A 21,615-nucleotide genomic window follows, 5' to 3' on the forward strand; every position below is an offset into this window, starting at 1 on the left:
CCACGTATGAAGCTATTATGTATCACCAAGCACATAGTGGTGGTTTTGCGTACATATAATTCTCACCAAAGTCCTGGTAGGTAGTACTCATAAACCCACTGCACCAGAGGGGAGATTAAGCTCTGAAAACAACACGTTTACGAGTACCCAACAGCAGACACCATTTCCCATCTCTGGTTTCTTGGACTCCCAAGAGATGCTCTGAACTGCTACTTATGACAGTCAAACATCAATGTACAGTCCCATGATTATAAACAAGACATTTAAAATTGCTTGCCAACTAATCACTTACATCTTACTTCAGAAAAAAAGAGAAAATGACTGAGTATTGTTTTTTTCTGAGAGACCCTTTTGAAACTGTAATGTAGAGAAAGGTACATTTTCTGAAGACCTCTGTATTTACCTGGATTGGCTAAATTCTAGATTTTTAATATGCCAGAAAGGGTTAGTCTTGTAAGTACTTTAGACAACTATTTAAAAAAAACCAAAATTCCTCTTTCTGCAAGATTTTGTTTACATGTTTATTAATAGGATCGACATCAAAGGAACTCGTGTCTCAGGAATTCTACTTGTAACAAGAAAGCAGTTTCTCAGGAGACTGAAGGTTTAATCACATGGTTTTAGGTCCTTCCAACGCTTTTCCATCCCAACAGTAGGTAGATTTGATCTTCAATCCCCCATCACATCTGGGAAAATAGCCTCATGGTATCTAATAATGTACTACTTAGGAAAGGCCTCTATGGTGACAATAATAAAATACAGTTGACTGACTCTCAAGGATAAAATAAAAGGGAAGTTTTTAAAAATCAATGTTTTTCTGTTTATGAAAATACATTGCCTTTGTTTCCTATGTTTTAGAAATTGTAGAAAATATATCACAAAAACCCACTTTCATCTAATATAGGGCTCTAGAGGCCCCAAGAACTTCCTCCTAATGTCAGAAAATCCACCTAACAGCCACAGAAGGGGCACGTTACGACCACCCCGCTCTTCAGGGAGGTTTAGGGATCTGTCTAAAGTGGTAATTCTAATGACGGCTGCTTGTTAGAAAAGCAGGACCTGGAGATTCACTTCAACCTCCTGAATTAGAAACTTGGGGTTTTAAAAATGCTCTTCGTGTGATTCTGATTCAGGTTCAAGTTTAAGCGTCGTTGCTCTACACCAGATGTCTTAAATTTGCCTGATAAGCTGGAGAAACGGATCAGGCCCTGAAAATCCCTCCAAAACAAATTCTGTCTCAGTGGGTCTCAGATCGTGCTGCCAACTGAATTGTTTCCCCCCCAATATTCATACGTTGAATCCCTAACCTCCAAGTCCCTCAGAATGTGACTTTATTTAAAGATAGGGACTTTAAAGAAGTAATTAAGTAAAAATGAGGCTGTTAGGGTGTGTCCTAGTTCAATTTGATGGGTGAATAGGATGCACAGGGAGACACCAGGGATATATGAGCACCGAGAAAAGACCATATATGAAGGCAACATGAAGGCAGCCATCTGCAAGACAAAGAGACCTCAGAAGAAACTAAACCCTAACAGTACCTTGATCTTGGACTTCAGGCCTCTAGAACAGTGAGAAATAAATTTCTGTTGTTTAAACCACCCTGTCTGTGGTGTTTTGTTACAGTAAAGTATCTATATTTTCCATCAGAACTGCAGATAATTCTTCTAATCCAGCAAATTTGAGGAACTCTACCCTTCATCCTTTCCACTTAGATGTGATCCTCAAAACAGCAGCCTCAGCATCATCACAACCACTGAATCAGAATCTGTATTTTAACAAAACTTCCAGGAGATTTACATCCCTAGTAAAGTTTGAGAAGCACTGTCCTGTACCACAGCCTAGGGTTACCATACTTAGCAAATAAATACTTGCAATATTTGGGCCATACACACACACACATTTTATATATATATTTATACTAAAAAAATTCATTGTTTACCTGAAATTCACATTTACCTGGGCATCTTGTATTTTATCTTGTAATCCCACCATAGCTGTCTCTCCCAGGGTGCAGAAGGAAAAAGGATAGGTTCACCAGAATGTCAGGACAAGGTAGCCGTAGACTCAACTTTGGTTTCTAAAAGCATCCTTTAGGATTGTGTGTTTCTTATCCCAAAATTGAATAATGTAACAACACTCAAAAGGACTGACATTTCCATTAGTTGAAAAAAGAGCAAATCTCAATGATCTTGTCTAATCTTCAGGTACTGAAATTTCTCACTGGAAACTTCTATATCAGTCTTCACTCTTAAAGCCGACAGCTTGTTTTCCAGAAGGCAGGCCTGAGTTCAGAGCTCCTCATGACCCAAGCAGCCTCCAAAACATCACATGGTTATCTCTTGCGGGGGTACCATATCTCTCAAGGTTAAAATGGCAGGTCATTTATTTTGAATGTTAGCACTGGAAATATTCTTGTAAATGTCTGAGCTTAACCTCATGGTATAGTGATAGTAGTCCTAACAATTAATATTTTCAGAGCAGTTACAAAACATTAGAGTAATTTACAAACATTCTTTCAAACCCCCAAAAGAGTAGGTACGATGACACTTTCATAGAAATAACACGGCTAACGTTAGGGATTAGTTACTATACGCTGGGCACCGTGCTAAAGTGCTGTACTATGTTACTCATTCCTCAAATTAATCCTCTAAAGTAGATATTATTTGCCTCATTGTGCAGATAAGACAAGTTATTTTCTCAACATTCGGAGACCTGATAAACAGTTGAGCTGAGATTCAAACACAGGCAAAATATCTCCAAAGCTCTCACTGCTAAATAGTGACATCACATCACCTGATAGAGCAAGTGTCTCACATTCAAAGAACTGAATCCATTTCCCTGATGTCAGAACTGAAAATTGAACCAAAGCCTGTGCTTTTAAACATCATTTTTATGTGAACAAATTGGAAGCTTTAAGTGGCTAGGGGAGTAGACTGTGGGATATTCCAATGACCAGTGACTCAGTCAGTACTAGCAGTCTGCTCTGAAAAGCTTCAGTTCAACGATTTCCCTACCATATCAACATGGCAGATGGAAAGGAGATAGCAAAGGCAGCAAGGTCACTTGGCGATCCACAGTTGACATAACTGATGAACTGGCTCTCCAGCTGGTGGTATTGTGTGGAAAAAGCAGAACTGGACAAAGAGGAAAAATCAAGAAAGGACACATAGAAGTAGGTCATCAGTGCCTGGGGTCAAGGACTAACCTTTGCAGAGTACTGGAATATACGTATTAGAATATATTTAGTCATTCATTCAATAAGCACACATTGAGTGCTCTCTATATGCCAAGCATTCATCTACCTTCTGTTAGTCGACCTCAGTTTCAATAAAAAGGTATTTCACACATATCTTTTTGACCATAATGGGAAATATTCCTTGCAAATCACCAAAGAGTAGGAACAACCTCTCTTACTCTAAGAACTTCTGAATTTACAATTCAGTAAGAGGTACTTTTTTAATTTAAGTTTTACACCACCATGTATTATACCTTGGCTCTACTACCTACTAGCAGTGTGAATCTTCAGAATTAACTTCTCTGAGCTCAATTTCCTCATCTATAAAACATGGGTACAAATACCTAGCTCATAGGTGGCTGGCAGGAATGAGTTGGTCAATGTGTATAAAGTAGTAGGAAGGGTGTCTGGCACATAGTAATGGCTATAAAGTGTTACCTATTTCAGACAAGCAAACTGAGGTTCCCAGATAAGATTTTTTCAAGCATGGTCCTGGACAACCTGAGTCAAAAGCTCTTAGGGTTCCTGTTAAGGAAAGTAGATTCCTGGGCTTATCTACTTCATCAAAATTTCAGCTGGTTATTATGAGTCCTCTCTGCCCTCCAGGTGACTCTTATGTATGTAAATGTTTGAGAAGCTCTATCTTGGAGGATAAGGAGGCCATATCTTTGCCACCCAGAAGTGTGTAAGGCAGACAGGTCCAACAGAAAGGGCTCAGTCCCTTGCACATATCAGAGTACAAAATAGAATGGAATTTTAAGTGGTTTTTCCAAGGTAACAAGTTACCCTAGTAACAAGCAGAACCAGGATTTTGATGCACATTTGGGACTGTTTAGGTCTGCCTCCAGCCACCCCACCAGCAGGGACAGAAACGTACCCAGGAGAGACTCACCTGCCTCTGAAGTTGGAATCAAATGAAATCTCTCAAAACATCTTGTTTTCTCATGTCGGACTTCAGGCCACCTTGTCCATTAAACCAGAGTGTTATTTCTGGTACTAATTTACAGTGGTCCCCCTTATTCTGAGGAAACTTTAGCGAACAGCAAACCCCTGAATCCCTGCTGGAAGGGCAAGACCTCCCCGGCAGCCTGACGAAGTCAACCTTTACAATTCAGGCACCTGTCTACCAAGTAGAGCCTCACTTTGGAGCAGCCTGTATTCACACCAGGAGGGCTGCCTACAACCAGGATGGCCTTTTGGCCCAACAATTTCACTTCTGAGAACTTTCTTTAAAATGGGTTTTTTTAAAATGGTCAGCAGGCGAAAAGGTCAACCAGCTCTGGCTCTTCAACAAATCAGCGTTAAAGGTGGGAAACAAAGGTGGTAGGGGCTGTTTTGGATTTAAAAACACCTAAGAGACAATAACAACCAAAGGTAATTAGGGTTCTTGATTGGGTTTTAATTTGAAAAAAATACTGTAAAAAGATATAAAAGGCAATTTGGACAATTCAGAAATTTAAAAATAAATGTGTTAGATGATATTAGGGTATTACACTTAATTTTATTATATATGATAATGGTATAACAGTCTTGCAGGAAAATATCCTTATTTTTATGAGACACACAATAGTATTAGAGTAAAATTTCATGATGGATGTGTTTTATTTTTAAATACTCAAGAAAAACAGATCAACCAAACAAGGCAAATGTTAACAGGCTAAATACAGATGCTAGCCATATATCTGTGTGCATTATACAATCCTTCCTAATTTTCTTTGGTTTGAAATTTTTCATTGTATAAAGTAAATTAAAAAATAAACTTGAATGGCACAGTTTGGGGCCAGCAAATCTACTTCTAGAAATTTGTAACTATTCATCTGCTTATTGAACAAATGTGCCAGACAGTAAGAAAATAATTAGGCAAGTGTTCAGGTTGATTATTGTAGTGTTATGTATAATAGGTAAAAATTAATTTTTAAGAAAGCTAAGTATCCAACAATTATAATCTGTTAAACAAGCTCTAGTTCATGTATATAACGGGGCGGTGTGTATCTCGTAAAGACAGTGATATAGGTGCCTCTTTCCAGAGTCATATGGAAATATGTTCAAGATAAAATTGTGTGAAAAAAGCAGATAAAAACAGCATGAGTGCTGTTTTTGTAAATGAGACCATTTTTATATAAAGAATGATGTATTTATTTAATAATGATTTTACAAGCTAATGTGCATTGAGAACCTACTATTTTCCAGCCCCTGGGACACATTATACAATTATTTCATAATTGTCAGCATTTTCCAGATTGGGATGTTGAAGTACAGAGAAGTGAAGTAACTTGCCCAAGATCATCCAGCTAAAAGAAAATTCAAACCCTGGTGTGTGGGATCTCCAAGCCCAAGGTTTTTATGCTCTGCACTGGGGCTCACCCAGACAGACACCAGGACTCAACACCAGCATATTTATTTATATGGACTCTGGACCTATGGTGGGATGATGGGTAATTGTTTTCCTGTTACATTTCCCTATAGCTTTTTTCTTCTTTTTTTCTATAACATTATTATAGAAATAATGTTATAGAAAAACATTATTTCTGGGCTCCTTTTATAAGTTCAGAAACAAATCATAAAAATGATAGGAAAAACTGCAACAATGTTCTGGGCCTACACATCCATCATCATCTGGCTATATGATGCTGTCTGCTTGCTCTGCTGCAACCCTGGGAAGCTGTTTCTAGTTGCTTGCTCTAAATTTCTCCCTCTGTTTACTCGTGCCTAGCTTAAACCCAGAACCCAATCTGTCTGATTTTATCAAGCCTTCTTGCCTTGATGAACTTCCCTTGTAATAATATCTTCCACCTGGCTGTGGATCATATTTTCCAAAGATGGCTATAATAACATTTCTCATCTCATGTTTTTTTTTTAATATGTGACTTGTATGTGACTTTGCTACTCCCCCAGCAAGAGGTGGTGTCTATATGCCTTCTCTTGAACCTGGTAGAATTCTGTGACTGCCTTGATCAAAAGTATGATAGAAGTGATTCTATGTGACTTCCCAGAGTCAAACAATGAAAGACAATACAGATTCTACCTAATTCTTTCTCTTAAGGATGCTTGCATTTGGAACCCAGCCACCATGCTATGAGGAAACCCAGGTCACATGAGGAGGTCATGTGTTGATGTTCTAGCTGACAATTCCAGCTGAAGTCTTAACCAAGAGCCAGCGTCACCCACCTGGCATATGAGTGAGGAAGTCTTTGAGGTGACTCCGGCCACAGCACTGTGTCACTGCAACTATGTGAGAGATCCAAGCATCCTTCAGAGAAAGTATCCTTGACTCCTTACATTCAACCATCAGCACATTCTAGTAGTTCCAGCCTCAGAACACATGCAGCACCCCATCGCTTCTCTCAGTCTCCTCTGGTCCAAGTTCCAGTCATCCCTCTCTGGCATTGGGGCAATAGTCCCAATGGCCTCCCTGCTCTGCCCCCACCTCCACATAAGTCTGTACACTGCAGAAGTGATCCTGCAATCATGCAACCGCATCATGTCACGCCTTTTCTCAAAATGCCCAATGGCTCCTCATTCCACTCGGAGCCAGTGCCGAAGTCCTTACAGTGAATAGCCGGGTGTATGTACATGACCCGGCCTCTGTTACCTCTGCCACCTCATCTACTTCAATTCTCCCCTCTTGTTCACTCCTCTTCTGCCTGGCTGGCCCATTTACTCATCTTCCATCCTCCAGCCTTGGAGCCTTTACACTTGCTGTTCCCTCCACCTGCAAGACTTTTTCTCCAGTCATCTACCAGGCTCATGCCTGCCCCTCCTTAAAGCCTTTGCTCAAATAGTAGCCTTAACTGAGGCTTTTCTGGACCATCCTATTTAAAATTGCCCCATTCTTGCACCCCAGCATTTCCTACCCACCTCCCATAATTCACTCTCTCTATGGTGCTCATCCCCATCAGACATACTATATACATCAATCTATTCTTTGTTTGTCAATCTCCACCCGCCCCCGCTAGAGTGTAGCCTTCATGAGGACAGAGATCTCTGCCAGCTTTGTTTATTCCTAAACTCACAGAATCGAGAATAGTACCTGGCATATAGTGAATGCTCACTAAATATTTATTGATCATGAATGAACACCTGACAAATGGTAAAAACTTAAAGTGTGGCTATTATCATACTATTAATTGGGGTTAAAAACCCAAGTTTTCTGACTCTGTGTCTACTATAGTAGGTTGAATAGTGGCTCCGAAAACAAATATGGGGGACTTCCCTGGCGGTCCAGTGGTTAAGACTCTGCACTTCCGCTGCAGGGGTCGCAGGTCTGATCCCTGGTTGGGGAGTTAAGATCTCATGTACTGCAATGCATGGGCAAAAAATAAAATAAAATAAAATAAACCAAAACAAATATGACCAAGTCCTAAACCCCAGACATGAAAAGGTGACCTTATTTGGTAAAAGGATGTTTGTAGATGTATAACAGTTAAGAATCTCAGGATGAGATCAGCCTGAGCTTAGGGTAGACCCTAAACAATGACAGATGTCCTTATCAGAAGAGGAGAAGATAATGAGAAGAGGGTGGCAGAGACTGGAGCAATGCATCCACAAGCCAAGGAACCCGAAGGATTGCCACACGGCCACCAGAAGCTAGGAGGGAGGAATGGAATGGATTGTTTCTCAGAGCCTCCAGAAGGAACCAACCCCTTTAACACCTTGATCTTAGACTTCTAGCCTCCAGAACTGTGAAAGATTAAGTATCTATTGTAAGCCATCAAGTCTGTGGTGATCTGTTACGGCTGCGCTAGGAAACTAACACATCCACTATAACCTGTCTCTCTGGACTCGAAACTGGTATGCAGTCTGGCTCAGCAATCTGGACTTGACCTTATTTGGTCAGCAGGCCTCCTCATGACTCCACACCCTTCCATATGGACAAATACACTGACACAGCCTCTGCTCTAACCTGGGCACTGTTTTGGCTTCTTCCCTCACCAGCCCAGCCTAGTCTCTGGTCTTGACCCTTCCTAGCTTGTCCTGACCATGACTCTGTGCTTCTGTGAGTTGGCTGATAAGGCCATCAGCCAACTCACCTGCCTGTATTTCCAATTCCTGTCTCCATACCTAAACAGACTGCGTACGATACAACATCCGAAGCCAGAACAACTGCCCTCCCAAGCCCCAGTCTGTCTTTGGGGCTGGCTAGGAATCTCCCAGGGCTCCACACCTGCTGGTGATCTCACTGCCCCTCAGAACCCATTGGCCAGACTGCATTAATCAAGTGCTGGAAGTACCTTAGGTTCCTGTAACTTTTTCCAGCCTGATGTCTGCTGTGATGTTTAATTTATGTCATAAGAAATAAAAGAAGTGCACTCCTTCCTGCTTAAAATGTTTACATCAGCTGAGATCTGGCACTGTTGTTCCTGTGCCATGGAGACAGAGCATCAGGAGGAAGATTTTCTGTCTGAAACCAGAGAGGCTTAAACACATCCTCCTCCTAACAGATTGGAAGAGCATCATTTCAAATTTCCCAAAACCACTAGATAGATGAATACTCCCCTACACAGACAGGTAGCTACATTTCAAAATCCCTTTCTTCTAAACCTGCAAACAGGGATTGGCAGCTACACAGATGGATTTCAAAATGTCTTTTGCTCCCTGTTAATCAAGCTGCTATTCCCTCCCTCCCAACCCACCCTAATTTATCAAATTTTCTCTCAATCCAGGCAAGATGAAGTAGGGACACCCACCTCCTTCCCACAATTCTTTACACATCACTGAGAGGTAAGCCGTTCCTTCATAAAAATAAATAAATAAGCAAAACACTCATCAAAGGGAAATCTTTATCTCCTTGAAGGCTAAGAAAAATATTTTCCTGTTTGTGTTGAAGATTTTTCAGTCCAAAAAAGGAATTCCATTCAAGGGAACTAAGACTGGAGTATTGAGTACTTCCTACGCCCCCAGAAGAGTTCAGGAAAGGCCAGCTCCCCCTTGCATGTAAGCCCCTGAAGGACAAGGATTTTTATCTGTGCTCAGTGTAGCCCTAGTCCTTTGAATGGTCCTGGCCCATAGTAAGTGCTCTGTTAATACATGATGAATGTTGACTCCTAGGAAAGAAAGCAACTGGAGAGTCTGAGAGAAACTTCAAAAGGCATCCTAAAATTCCAAAGCAGCGAGGCCTCTTTGGGATTATCTAGTCTACACGTGAATTTTTATTACTGATCACAATAGCCAGCACTTCTTGTTGAGTGCCAGGCACTGAGCTGAGCATTGTAAATGTATTGCCTCACTTAATTCTATCGCTATTCTCATTATACATATGAGGAGATGAACGATCAGAGAGGGTAAATAACTAACCTAAGGTCACACAGCTGGTGAATGGCCAAGTCAGGATTCACACCTAGTTGTTCGAAGCCAGGGCCTGTACTCTATAATTCTGTGCTATGTTGTCACCTTTTACAGTTCGGTAAACTGAAGCCAAGAAAGAGGAAGAGGCCACCTTAGTTTATAAAACTAAAAAGTGAAAGAACTTAAACTTGGCATTACTGGATCTCTAACCTAGGGTTCCTGGTGTATCACCACATTGCCTCTTACCACCAGTGAAATCAGGAATTTTAAAACTTAAGCTTTTCTCAGAAAAAGTGCTTTTTCATCTTGATACTCTTCCCCTGGTGTTGAGAAAGATATCTGTCTGGTGCCTTTAAAGAAGAAATTTTTTAAAAATCAAAAAATTCTTTGGGGAAAAAACAACATGTTTGATCACCAAAAGAAAAAAGACTGTTATTCACATAGAAAAAGTTAACTTGTTTAAAATATTAATATAGTGTTTACATACTGCCTTTCTTCCAGGAACTGAAAGAGTTTAATATAGCTCATTAATTCTTAGACTATTTCTGTGAGGGAAGAAAGCAAACATCATTATCTATATTTTAATATGAGGAAACTGAAGACTCAAGTGGAGAGTCGGGAAATAGAGCAAATTCAGATTCTAAGCCAAATGTGAAAGACAAGATCTTTTAGTCAAGCCGTATCTGGAATGTTCGCTGGATGTGGATCACTTCTCTGAAGTACGCTGATCTTTGGTGAGTAGTAGATTCCTTGAGAAGCCCTTGGAGTGATAGCATTGAACAGTAAAACCTGTGATTTATAGCATTTTTCTTGAAGTGAATATCAAAATAAGTGATTCTCAAGCTTGAACATGTGCTGGAATCACCAGGAGGCAGAAAACTCATATCGCTGGGCCCCTGCCTCCAGAGCTTCAGATTCGGTAGATCTGAAGTAGGATCAAGATTCTGCCCTTCCACACTTGGACCACACTTGAGAACCCCCGCTCTAGAAAGGTGTGCCTTTGCAGAGGGTCCCCCAATCGTTCATCATTTAGATCTAGAAGGAAAGCTGTGAAGATGTGAATCCTGGCTCTGCTAATTTACATAATTAGTTCTTCTGTATTTCAGTTTTTCTTTTGAAAAGAAAAGTGATATGGAGATGGTGATAATAATAATTTAACACAGTGTGTGGCAGAGAGAGAGCATGCTCAATAATTGCTGGCTATCCTCATTTTCTCATGACTCAGGCTACAAGTGCTTAGCTATCTTCCTTGATGTTACAGAGCCCTCACTAACAAGGTACATAAATTAGGAAATATCCCTTCTAAGAAACTGGGCAGTCCTTAGGGAAATTAACATCAGGCAGAAATCTTCATTATGAAAATGATCATGAAACTTGTAGGTGCAGAAACTTTGATCAATGGGTACATTGCTTTAGGTTATAAACTTCCAAGACGTGTTTTTAAAAGTCCCATTAGCAAGGGTAGAGACCCTAACTTTGATACATTTCCAGAAAGTTAAGTAACAAATTATCAAATTTTAATGATGCTGGTGAGGATAACTATGTTTGATGGGGGTATATTCAGTAATACTTAAGTCTGAGTTTTAATAGATTTTCCTCCACTCCTAGGTCACAGTTGTTCCCCACCTAGAAGAAAGGATGCTGTGTACCTGCTATATAATGGTATGCTGAAATATTTACCCAAGTTTCCACAATTCTTCCAGAGAAATGGAGTATTTACTACTATGTATTTAAATCAAATCACTTAAAATCTCCATTGCTTGAAAGTATAATGGGGGAATTATCCAAATAATTTATGCTAAGTATTTATTTCTAGTATTATAGTTGATAGGTTTCATATTGTTCCTGGCATTTTATGCCTGTGAACAGGTAATACTGTGGATTTTTAAAAAGCTTGTCAGACAGTGCTAGTTCAACATCTCATAAATGTCCAATTCCACACCTCTCCCCAACTCATATCCTTCCCTAGCCTACAAGGATAGCTGCACACTCCAACCCGGGTCATTAAGGCAGGGCATCGATTTCACATCTTTGCACACAAATCGAATTCCCAAAGGAAAGTACATAAATTGATCCTAAATTATAATACACAGAGCTAATGTATCAATAGTAGACTTTAATGGCCCTTAATGAACAATACTCCAGGTGTTCACGCGCATTTGTAGTCCTCTCCCCTGGAACCTGGACCCACTTTGTGACCAACAGAATGCAGCAGAAATGATGATGTGTTTGCTTTGTGCTTGTCTTAAGAAAGCCTGTGGCTTCGGCTTCTGCACTCTGGGGGTAGCCTGCTATCAGGTCAGATCTGACTATCCTAAAACTGCCTTGCTGGGAGAAGTCCAACCTAATCACATGGATAGATGCATGTCGAAGAAAACTGAGGCCCCAGCCAGGATCCCCATTCAAGCTCCCGGCCAACACCCAGTACCGACTTGCCGGTGGTGTGACTGAGGCCATCTCGCAAGTAGAGTCTAGAGCCCCAGTGGAGCAGCCCAGCTGTGATGTGGGAGCAAATAAATGAAATGGTTTTTGTTTGAGCCACTGAGTTTGGTGTATTCCATTAAGCAGTAACAGATAACTGAAAACGCTAACTCGAAGAATGGTCCCGTACTGCTCAGCATGTGTGTGCTGTGTAAAAATTCATCTTGATACAGCCTTCTCCAGCCCACAGCATCACCTTCTGGTGCTTTGTATAATGTATTGATTTCAAATGAGCAATTATGCATACATTATTTGATACCAGTTTCTAATAACAGTTTTCTTTTACTATTCTGTTCTCACCCCTTTTGGTTTGATATATTTGTATCAGGAAGAAACCCAAGAGGAGTTCTCTTGTTATCAGATTCTGACAGTCCAATAATCCAGGCCTGGAATTTAATTATTTCTCACATTCATTTTTATCATGGGAGCATCAGAAAAAAACCCAAATGGTCAAATATACAAAGGTCATGACTTAATTAACACAAGGGTTTCAGTGCGTTGAAAACTGCACACACCTCAGTGCATTTGGGGGCTGGTGACAAAAAGAACTGACTCTAAAGTGGCCCATTCCATCCTTCAGCCTTACATCACCTGCCGTGGCAGAGCTGCACATTTTGGTAGGTTATGGGGACAACTGTGTACAGCCAAAATTTCTAACATTTCATATGGAATGCCATTCACTTCCACCCTTAGTCTTTCCAAAATGAGAGAAAGCACACAAAATCCAAATGTCTAGATCAGCAAACCGTCGCTAGGAAAATATTTTGTAAAATCTAATTTTGTTGTCTTTTAACTCCTGAGGAAATACTCATACATATCCAGTTGTAACAACCAGAGACTTCCTTTACAAGGGTCTTAATTCTCTATGGAACCATTTCCCCAGATTTCACATCCCCTCTAAATCTTTCTTCTCTCCAGAGAATGGCAGGTGGTTATATCAACTGTTTGCTAACTCCATCCTGCAACTAGGGAGACTGAAATATGTATTAAGGTTTTGTGTTTACCTTTGCAACAGTGGGGTTTTTCAAAACTTCTGCAAACAGATACTTTGACCTCATGAAAGGTTTCACGGGAATTGAATACGGAGAGGCATACACCTACAAGGGAAATGAACCGCACTGTTTGCATAGCACATTTGTCTTCTGCTGCCTATAGGGAGGTAGGCAGGGGGGAAGTATGCTGGGTAGAGACTCAGACAACTTGCACTTGGACTGAAATTGATTCCATAGCTTCCTGGGCAAATTATTGCTATAGGATCCTCAGTTTCCCCATCTGTAAAAAGAGACTAGGACTACCTCCCCATGAATGAAGCAAAGTCAACAAGATGTGTAAGAAAGCACACTGACATGTGCTCTACAAAGAGCTGAGATGATCATTACCAGTATTATTTTAACATTCTTAATTTCCTCTAAATTTTAAGAGAAGCCACCATTTGTTGACTATTGATGATGCACTTTTTGAATGGGAACATCTTTTCTTGCAATAGCAATTGTATGATTGTGGACAAGTTGTGGTTTCCTCCCTAAGGCTTTGTTTCCTCCTCACCTGATGTGAAGGAGTTGTCTTGAGGACTGAATGAAATGAACTCAGAGCAGATCACTGACTACTTTAGCACTCCACCCTGGGTACCAACACTGATCCAAGATTCTGAGCGCTTCAGCCAGGGCTTCATCACCATAGAAGACTCCCCTACTGTTTTGTTCTTTTGGCATCTAGGTCCCAACAAGGAGCAGCTGCTGTTGATGCCCCACCCTGCCCCATATCCCCTCCACCCAGCTCTGAGTTGATCTGACACTAGAGCAGACAATTCATGGCTCGTTGGTCATCTCCCATCTCTCTCATGTCTTTTTACTTTGCCTCCTGGGACTTTCTTTGGAGCCCAGGAGCTCACTTAGCCCATGCATAGGGAAAAGCCTCAACCAATGATGTATGGAAGTTGGTGGATAAATAGCCCAGCTTCTCACTGAGGCTCTTCTAACCTGCTTTCTAGAAGATTCTTCCAACAGTGGTCAGGAAGATTGAGACTCAGCTGTGTATAGCTGTAATCTGCTCATTAACACTTCTTTTAATGGGCTTTCCTCCATCCCCTCTCTCTTTCCTATTCCTTCCCTTGAGCTTCTAGGGATTACTCCCCAAATAAACAAACTAACCAAAAACCATGTTTCCAGGTTTCAAGGGAGATCCAAAACTAAGAAACTACCCAAAGCCTGGAGTGAGCAGCCTGATTTACCAAGTCTGTCATTAGCCCATGCCTGAGCTGTAAGGCAGACTGGAAACTTGAGTGCCTGGCATTTTCAGCTTCTATAGCGAGAGTAATCATGTCTGTTCTACCTCCGTGGCATCCTTATTTTCTATATTTTCTGAGCAGCTGAAATCTTTTTAGATACTTATACTAAAAAATTTTAAAATGTCTGCTACCAAGTATTTTTTTATCAACAGAAGGAAGTATGCCTAGCTTCATATTCCTCTGGCATGTAAAGATATTGTGAAAACTTAAACATCATTTTTATTTCTACTGCTGTGGTTCTAAAAATTTGTTCACGAGCTCTTATAGTCCCTAGTCTCCCTGCTGTATCCACGTGAGATGTCCAGGGCCTTTATTATCTGATGTTGGATTCAACCAGCAGACCCCCTATGTGCTAACACAAAGACTAGAAGAACAAAGGAGATACTGCCCTGCCATTAGCCCTCAACTTGCCTACAATCAAGTTAAGGAGACAATCGTGGGAATAAATAGCTCTGAATCAATGTAGACCCTAGCTAAGGCTCTCATGTAGCTACAAAAGGCAGGAAACTGGAAAAAAGGATTTGTTTCCAATGAAAGGAACAGAAAAATCTTGGGCATTCAGCCATGAACAGACTCTGTGACACCTCTCAGAGGTGGGCAACGTTGACAGCAAAAGTATAAGCACTAATCTGAAAACATGCAAAAGGTATTTTTTAGGCCCTGTCAACCATCTCTAGCTGCAAGAGCGTTTATGTGAGTGACATAGTTTGTCGTGGATTTACAGGGAGTTCCTCCGGGCAATTGTGCCAAGCAGTTATCCAAGTACATCTGTGATTTAGGTCAGGGCCAGTTCCAGAAGGGAAGTGGCCCTGCCCTGGGCAGTGTTGAGGCTCTGGTAGGACAGGGAGTTTATTCAGGAGATTTGCACTGATGGTCATACCCCATGTATTTTCTTCATGCTTGGGGTAAGGCAGTGTTTTGATTCATAAAGGTAAGGTTGGTTCATCTTGGGGAAGTGATGCTTTCTCTTTCTTAATAGCCACAGCTTACAAGCACAATGTCAGGACCTGTTTTCATATAATACTTTTGCAACCCTTGCATTTGCATTCCCAGTCCTAGTGCACCGTCATGTATCCAGTCAGCTGGAAATTCATAGGGATTCTATCCCTACGATACCCATTCTCTCCCAGCCATTGCTACCTTCACCTCCCTCATTTTAGTGTTGGTGGACCATATTTGTACTTTTGCCATCTGGTCTCCCTGTGTCTAAATACCAGTTTTTTCTTTCCAATCCAGCCATCATTCCTTTGTTGAGGTTCTTTCTGAAGCCTACTTTGAGCAATGTAATGGTGTGATTAAGAGAATGGGCTCTGGTATAGACAGACAGAGTTGACTCTGTAGATTAAAAGACGGTAATGGGGGTGTTGACCTACATCCAGGGTTGGCAAATAAAGTTTTATTGGAACAAATCCACTCATTCATTTACACGTCATCTATGACTGTTTTCCTCTACAAGGGCAGAGTTGAGTAGCTGTAACAGGGATTGTATCGTCAACAAAGTCTAAAATATTTACCATATGATCCTTAACAGAAAAAGTTCACAGATTCCTGATCTAATTACAGAAGCACTGGAAGGACTATATAAATACATGAAACACTGTAAATGCTTAGTAAATGTAAGCTATTATCATTATCATTACTTTAGACTCTCTATTCACTGACCTCCATGTAATCAATTCACCCAATTAACCAGTGCTCTCCATGTCTTCTGTATTATATAATGGCTGATGCTCAGGGCATACCAAAAGTGCTCAGCTAGCAGATTGCTCCTTACCAAAAACTACATTGTCCTGGAGGAAAGGAACTTGAGAACTACAACATTTAATCTTTATACATCCTAGTTTGTCCCATATCTTCAGCTGTCTATGAGGTAGTTCTGCTTCAATGTCCAATCTTCAATACATAGGCCTCAAAGTATATTCTTTTATCGTCTCTTCCACATGGGCTTTCCCTCCTGAATTCCAAATTTCTATCAAATGCACTACTATTAATGCAGTCTGGAATGAAGCTTAAAGAGTTAGAGAATGCTGGAACTCACAAAATGTAGAATTATAAGCCAGAAGAAAATCCCATAGTTCAGCTGTTTTGTTTCTTACAAATCAGGAAGTTCCGTTCCTTCATTTAGTGCATCTAGGTGTAGCCAAGTTGGATTTATTCTTCTTTTTAAGTGTTTCTTTTTCATATCCATTTATGTACTTCCATGTGGACTGGCCTCTTTCATGCAAAGATTCATTCCTTTATCCACTTGCTTCATCATTCATTTATTTCTCTGCTATTTACTGAGCATTATTAAGTGGCATGTATTGAGTGAGGCACTGGGGATCTCATAGTGAATAAGACCCAACACCTTCCCTGCAAAGTTATAATAACTACTATGAAAACTAAATTTTTGTTAGGAATAATGAAAACAAGTAAATTCTTTTTTTTTTCTGGTACGCGGGCCTCTCACTGTTGTGGCCTCTCCCGTTGCGGAGCACAGGCTCCGGACGCGCAGGCTCAGCGGCCATGGCTCACGGGCCCAGCCGCTCCGCGGCATGTGGGATCTTCCCGGACCGGGGCACGAACCCGTGTCCCCTGCATCGGCAGGCGGACTCTCAACCACTGCGCCACCAGGGAAGCCCTAAAGCAAGTAAATTCTAAAACCAGTAATCAGGCAGAGTGTTCATTCGCTTTTTCTCCTCTCTAGCCCTGGAATTCAGATTTTGGGGGGTTCCGTATGCTTTACATTGGTTAGGATATGTTTATTTGTCTCTACTTAGACATAGCCTGTGGGGAAACGGATCTTCTACTTGTACCACGAGCTTCTCACGGTTCATCTTAAAAAGCGTCACTGGTGGTTTACTTTTATCCAATGGTTTTCAAAGAATAAACTGTAGATTTCCTGGTATTCTACACTGCTTCTTTGAATAACACCTCAGGGTGGATAGGAATGAAAGTGAGTAGATAGACTTCTCCCTTCAACCACAGTAACCTTTTATTAATCATGATGTATTCACTACTTATAATAGCTTGAAGAATGGGGCTTCATAATTTTTCCAAAAAAATGTTTTTAATAATTAAATCTCCTATTTATAATAAAAATTCATTTTTCATTCCAAATTTCTCTAAAGTAATCCAAATTCAATAAGGAAAGTGATAATAGGGAATTATATTCAATATTTTATAATAACCTATAAGGGAAATGAATCTGAAAAAGAATATACATATATATTATGTATATTAAGAATACATATATATAAACTGAATCACTGTGCTGTATACCTGAAACTAACACAACATTGTAAACCAACTATACTTCAAGAAAAAAAAAGAAAGAAAAGTGGTAACACAAGGTCTTCTATGAGCACTTGCAATGTGCTTTTTAATCCTCTCAACAACAATATGCAGTAGGTATTGTAATTATGCCTCTGTATTCAGGTGAGTAAGTTTAGGGTCAGAGAGGTGAAGCCACTTTCCCTGAGTCCCATAGGTAGTAGGGGAGAGCCAAGAAATAAATCCCAACATGTTTGACTCAACACTATTCCCTTTAATCACCCTGCTCTCCTGCCTCCTGTAGTCTATATACTGTTTTCCCCCTTTTCACCACTCCGCACTATTGTTCACTCCTTTTATTTTTTTTCTTTTCTTTTTTTATTTTTCTTTTGAAATAGCAGATGCAACAGTCCCTGGTTTTCATTTACTTTTTTTAACTTGCTTATTTGTATTTGGGTTTTTGTGGGGTTTTTTAATTAAAGACTTCAAATATATTTGCATGCCTCTCTGGTCCCATCCTTCACCAGTCTGTCCCACACACTTGTCAGATTATTCCACCCCAAATACCATTTTTTAAATTTCTTTGCAATATTTTATTAAAGTCCTCTAATTCTTCCTACTTCCTCCACTGGCATTATTCAAAATGTGTTCCTCAAGATGTTGGCAGATATTCTACTTAAAGGAAAAAAAATACTTGGTAATACTTGGAATTTCAGTTTGCTTTTCTTGGAGGAGAAAGAAAAGAGAGAAGAATTTAAAAAAACATTGTAATTCCATAAAGAAATTTGGGGAAATGCCTTTTGGAAAAAAATAACTTTTTCTTCTGAATCAACTAGACATCTTTGTTTTTATGGCTGAGGTTTTGTGAAGAACACTTCTGGAATCATCAAACTAAAATGTTACTATATTTGTTATTTAAAATAATTAAGAAGCTTAAAATGTTACATGTTACAGCCTAAGCATTTTCTTGGAAGCTAACAATTTAGTATCAAAGAGATATGTTTCTTCCATTATTATCCAAGTTAATGTTGTACTCATTCAGTGTGGTAGAAAAGAGGAAAAAAATCCTACAAGCAAAGAATAATTTTATGAGAGCAATGGTGTTAACCATTAAAACTTCAAAATAATAGTAATTTGAGACCATGTGCTAAAGACGGTGGAGCCACAACATGGAAAAGTCAAAAGCCACCTCCCCACACACACTCCTTAGACTGAGGTGAGTGAGAAAGAAACTTTTTTGTATTAAATCACTGAACTGTTGAGGCTGTCTGCCACTGCAGCTAAATTACTTACTTTGACAGAAACCAAGGCCCAGAAATGTGGCAATATGTTTAAGGTTCCACAGTGAATTAAGGGCATAGCAGTTCAGTACTCTTTCTACCCAATGATACTGTTCTATTCACAGGAGACTTCATCATTTTCTCTCTCTTATTTTTAAAAACTAACTCATGAAAGGTTTGTAAGTAATCATTTGTTTCCTTTCATACCTTACATCAGGTAAATGTAAAAACTGGACTGTACCAGCATGACATTAAACCAAGTCATTATTTCATAAAATTGCAGTGGCAACTACTCCAAAACATTTAAACCAGCTCTATAATACAGCACATTCAGATAAATGAAGAGACATCGCTTAAATTTTCTACTTTCACCCAGTAATAGGAGAGGACAACCTGGCATGACACAGTCAAAAGGTTCCAAAGTCTTAACGGAAAGAAATTTATGTACTTTAGACAATTCTCTCTCCTCCTTCACACCATTTTTTTCTACTCCAAATTTAATTATATGGGTGTTTCTTACTTTAACAATCCCACAATGTAGGGCATAGTGTCTTTAAACACAGTCCTAAATAGAAACCCTAATAAATCAGTTTTTTTTGGATCAGAGCCCTGTGTACTGCATAAATTGGAATGGAAGATAAATGATTCTGCAAAGGGACGTTCACCTAAATATTTTTATCCTCAGTAACAATGATAGTCCCCTACCTGGTTTGTAGGAATATAATGGAATCTCCAGGGAAGCTGGAAGGGCAAGATGTCAGTCAGTGAAGTCAGTGAAGTCAGGCCCTTCCTATTGAATAGCCATGCCTAGACTAATCTTGACCAAGAGTCAAGGCTCTCAAAAGCAAAAGACTGAGCAATGAAGTCATTAAGAACCTTTTTCTTTCTTTCTTTTCTAGGTGAGGCTAAGACTGAATAAAAACTTAGAAATTCATATCTACGCAGGGAAAAGTCAGTAAACAAAAGGCAAGAGCAGGGACACAAGAGGTTAGGATGGACAAGGCGACGCACAGACTTTAGGCCCAAGAGACTGCTGATATAAAGGAGAGGGAAAGATGCTCATGGGGGCAAAACTTAGGACTTTAACTTTGAAAACCCAGGTTCAAAACCTATTCTACTACAATCAGGCTTTTAAGAAATCACCTTTCGAAGACGATTTCTTCACATATATTATGGGAATACAGAATTGTGTCTGACTGGAGTTTATCTTATGCAAATACAAATGTAAGAGCCCAGCAAAGAGAGAGAAACAATTTAATTAGTGCAAGAGTCTTGCTAACCATTAATGGCAATGGCTGTGTATTCTGGGGGCCTGGACCATTGTTCCTGCATCCTGTATGCCTCTCAGGATGTATGCTAGACTGTAAGCCTCAGGAGGTCAAGAATTTATCTCTCTGGTTCATCACTGTAGTTCCAGTATCTAGAATAATATCTGTCATGTAGGAGGCCATAAAATCTGTGGAAGGAATGGAGGAAGGGAGAAGGGGAGGAAAAGAAAAAGGAAGGAAGAAATAGTGAGCAACTTGCTGTATTGCACGACCCCAAAGAGAAGCCATCCACTTTACCAGCTGTAAGTGGAACAGACACCAATGAATTATAATCTTTGTGGGAAAACTAGCTGTATTGGACTTTCTGAAAGAGAATTCTCATGGGTAACTTTGACTACACACAAGATTCTGCCTCTGTACTTTAGAACCCAACTGCCAAATAAGATGCAACTCTACTATAATAATAATCGTAACAATGCTTGCATAACCTAACTTACCAGGCTTATATAAGAACACAGCAAGATTAAAATACAGAATGGTATTCTGCATAATAATGTTGTAGTAGGCAAATGCCAGGTAAAAATAATTTGTATCATTATCTGACTTTACCTACTAGTTACATGCTCTTGTATCAAACTCTGTGGTATACCACAACTACTATATACAGCTTCTGTAGTTATCTGGCAAAAGGAATCTCCGCACTTGAAATACTGGTGATGATGATACACAAAGGACAGGAAAATTAGCCAAGGAAGGAAATATCCGCTACTCAACCCATCAACCAACTTAGCCTTGTAGCGCTATTGACATTCCCTTCTCGACTCTGTGGGGTTTGTCAATAGAGATGCTCACAAACAATTAAAAGCTGTTGCTACCATTGTGAAGCTTGTAAGCATGTATTCATTACTATTTGTGAGGTGTCTGATAATCTACAGACAACTCAATTGGTCTAAAATCACTGCTAAAATCATGCAGGCTCGTGGTGAAGGGAGCCACCTGTGTCTTTAGACACACCTAAGTTCAAGCTCAGGCTCTCCACTTATTTATCATATGACTTTGTGGGTTTTTTTCTCAACTGCACAATAACATGCCCACTATATGCACCTCAAACTTGATAGGTCCTCAACAGAGCTCTTCAGTTCTCATTCTAATGCTTGTACTGTAGTCCTGTCCATGCATATGGCATCCTTCTACCCCCAAGTGATTAGAACAAAAGCTGAAGTGTCATCATTGATGCCTTCCTTCCCTTTTCTCTCTTCTAACATCCAAACATCACCAAGTTGTCAGTTCTTCTTCCAAAATACATTTCCTTTCTAACCACTTCTCTCCTTCTCCCCTATCACACACTACTATAACATTTTTGAACTTCAATTGTTCCCTAACTTGGTTTATTTTCCTCTCTTAGCCCTTATCATAATGATTCTTTTAAAACCTCAAATCAGAGCATGCCACTACCTTGCTCAAAGCATTTCATTGGTTTTCCCTTCCATCTCCATCAGTATAAAATTCAATTTCCATACCACACCC

At 39.9% G+C, this 21,615-nt stretch overlaps 1 protein-coding gene and 1 long non-coding RNA gene across 8 annotated transcripts in view; one reads left to right on the forward strand and one right to left on the reverse strand.

Annotated features, from left to right (window-relative positions):
* TAFA1 (TAFA chemokine like family member 1) overlaps nt 1-21,615 on the reverse strand; it is a 774,180-nt gene that overhangs the window by 585,115 nt on the left and 167,450 nt on the right. The window lies entirely within an intron of this gene.
* On the forward strand, nt 8,897-11,260 carry LOC125965596 (uncharacterized). Its single transcript, XR_007479668.1, has 3 exons — nt 8,897-8,956; nt 10,022-10,254; nt 11,129-11,260. It is a non-coding gene; the product is annotated as an uncharacterized LOC125965596 (long non-coding RNA).

Source organism: Orcinus orca, chromosome 10, assembly GCF_937001465.1.
Source record: "Orcinus orca chromosome 10, mOrcOrc1.1, whole genome shotgun sequence".
Classification (NCBI taxonomy): Eukaryota; Metazoa; Chordata; class Mammalia; order Artiodactyla; family Delphinidae; genus Orcinus; species Orcinus orca.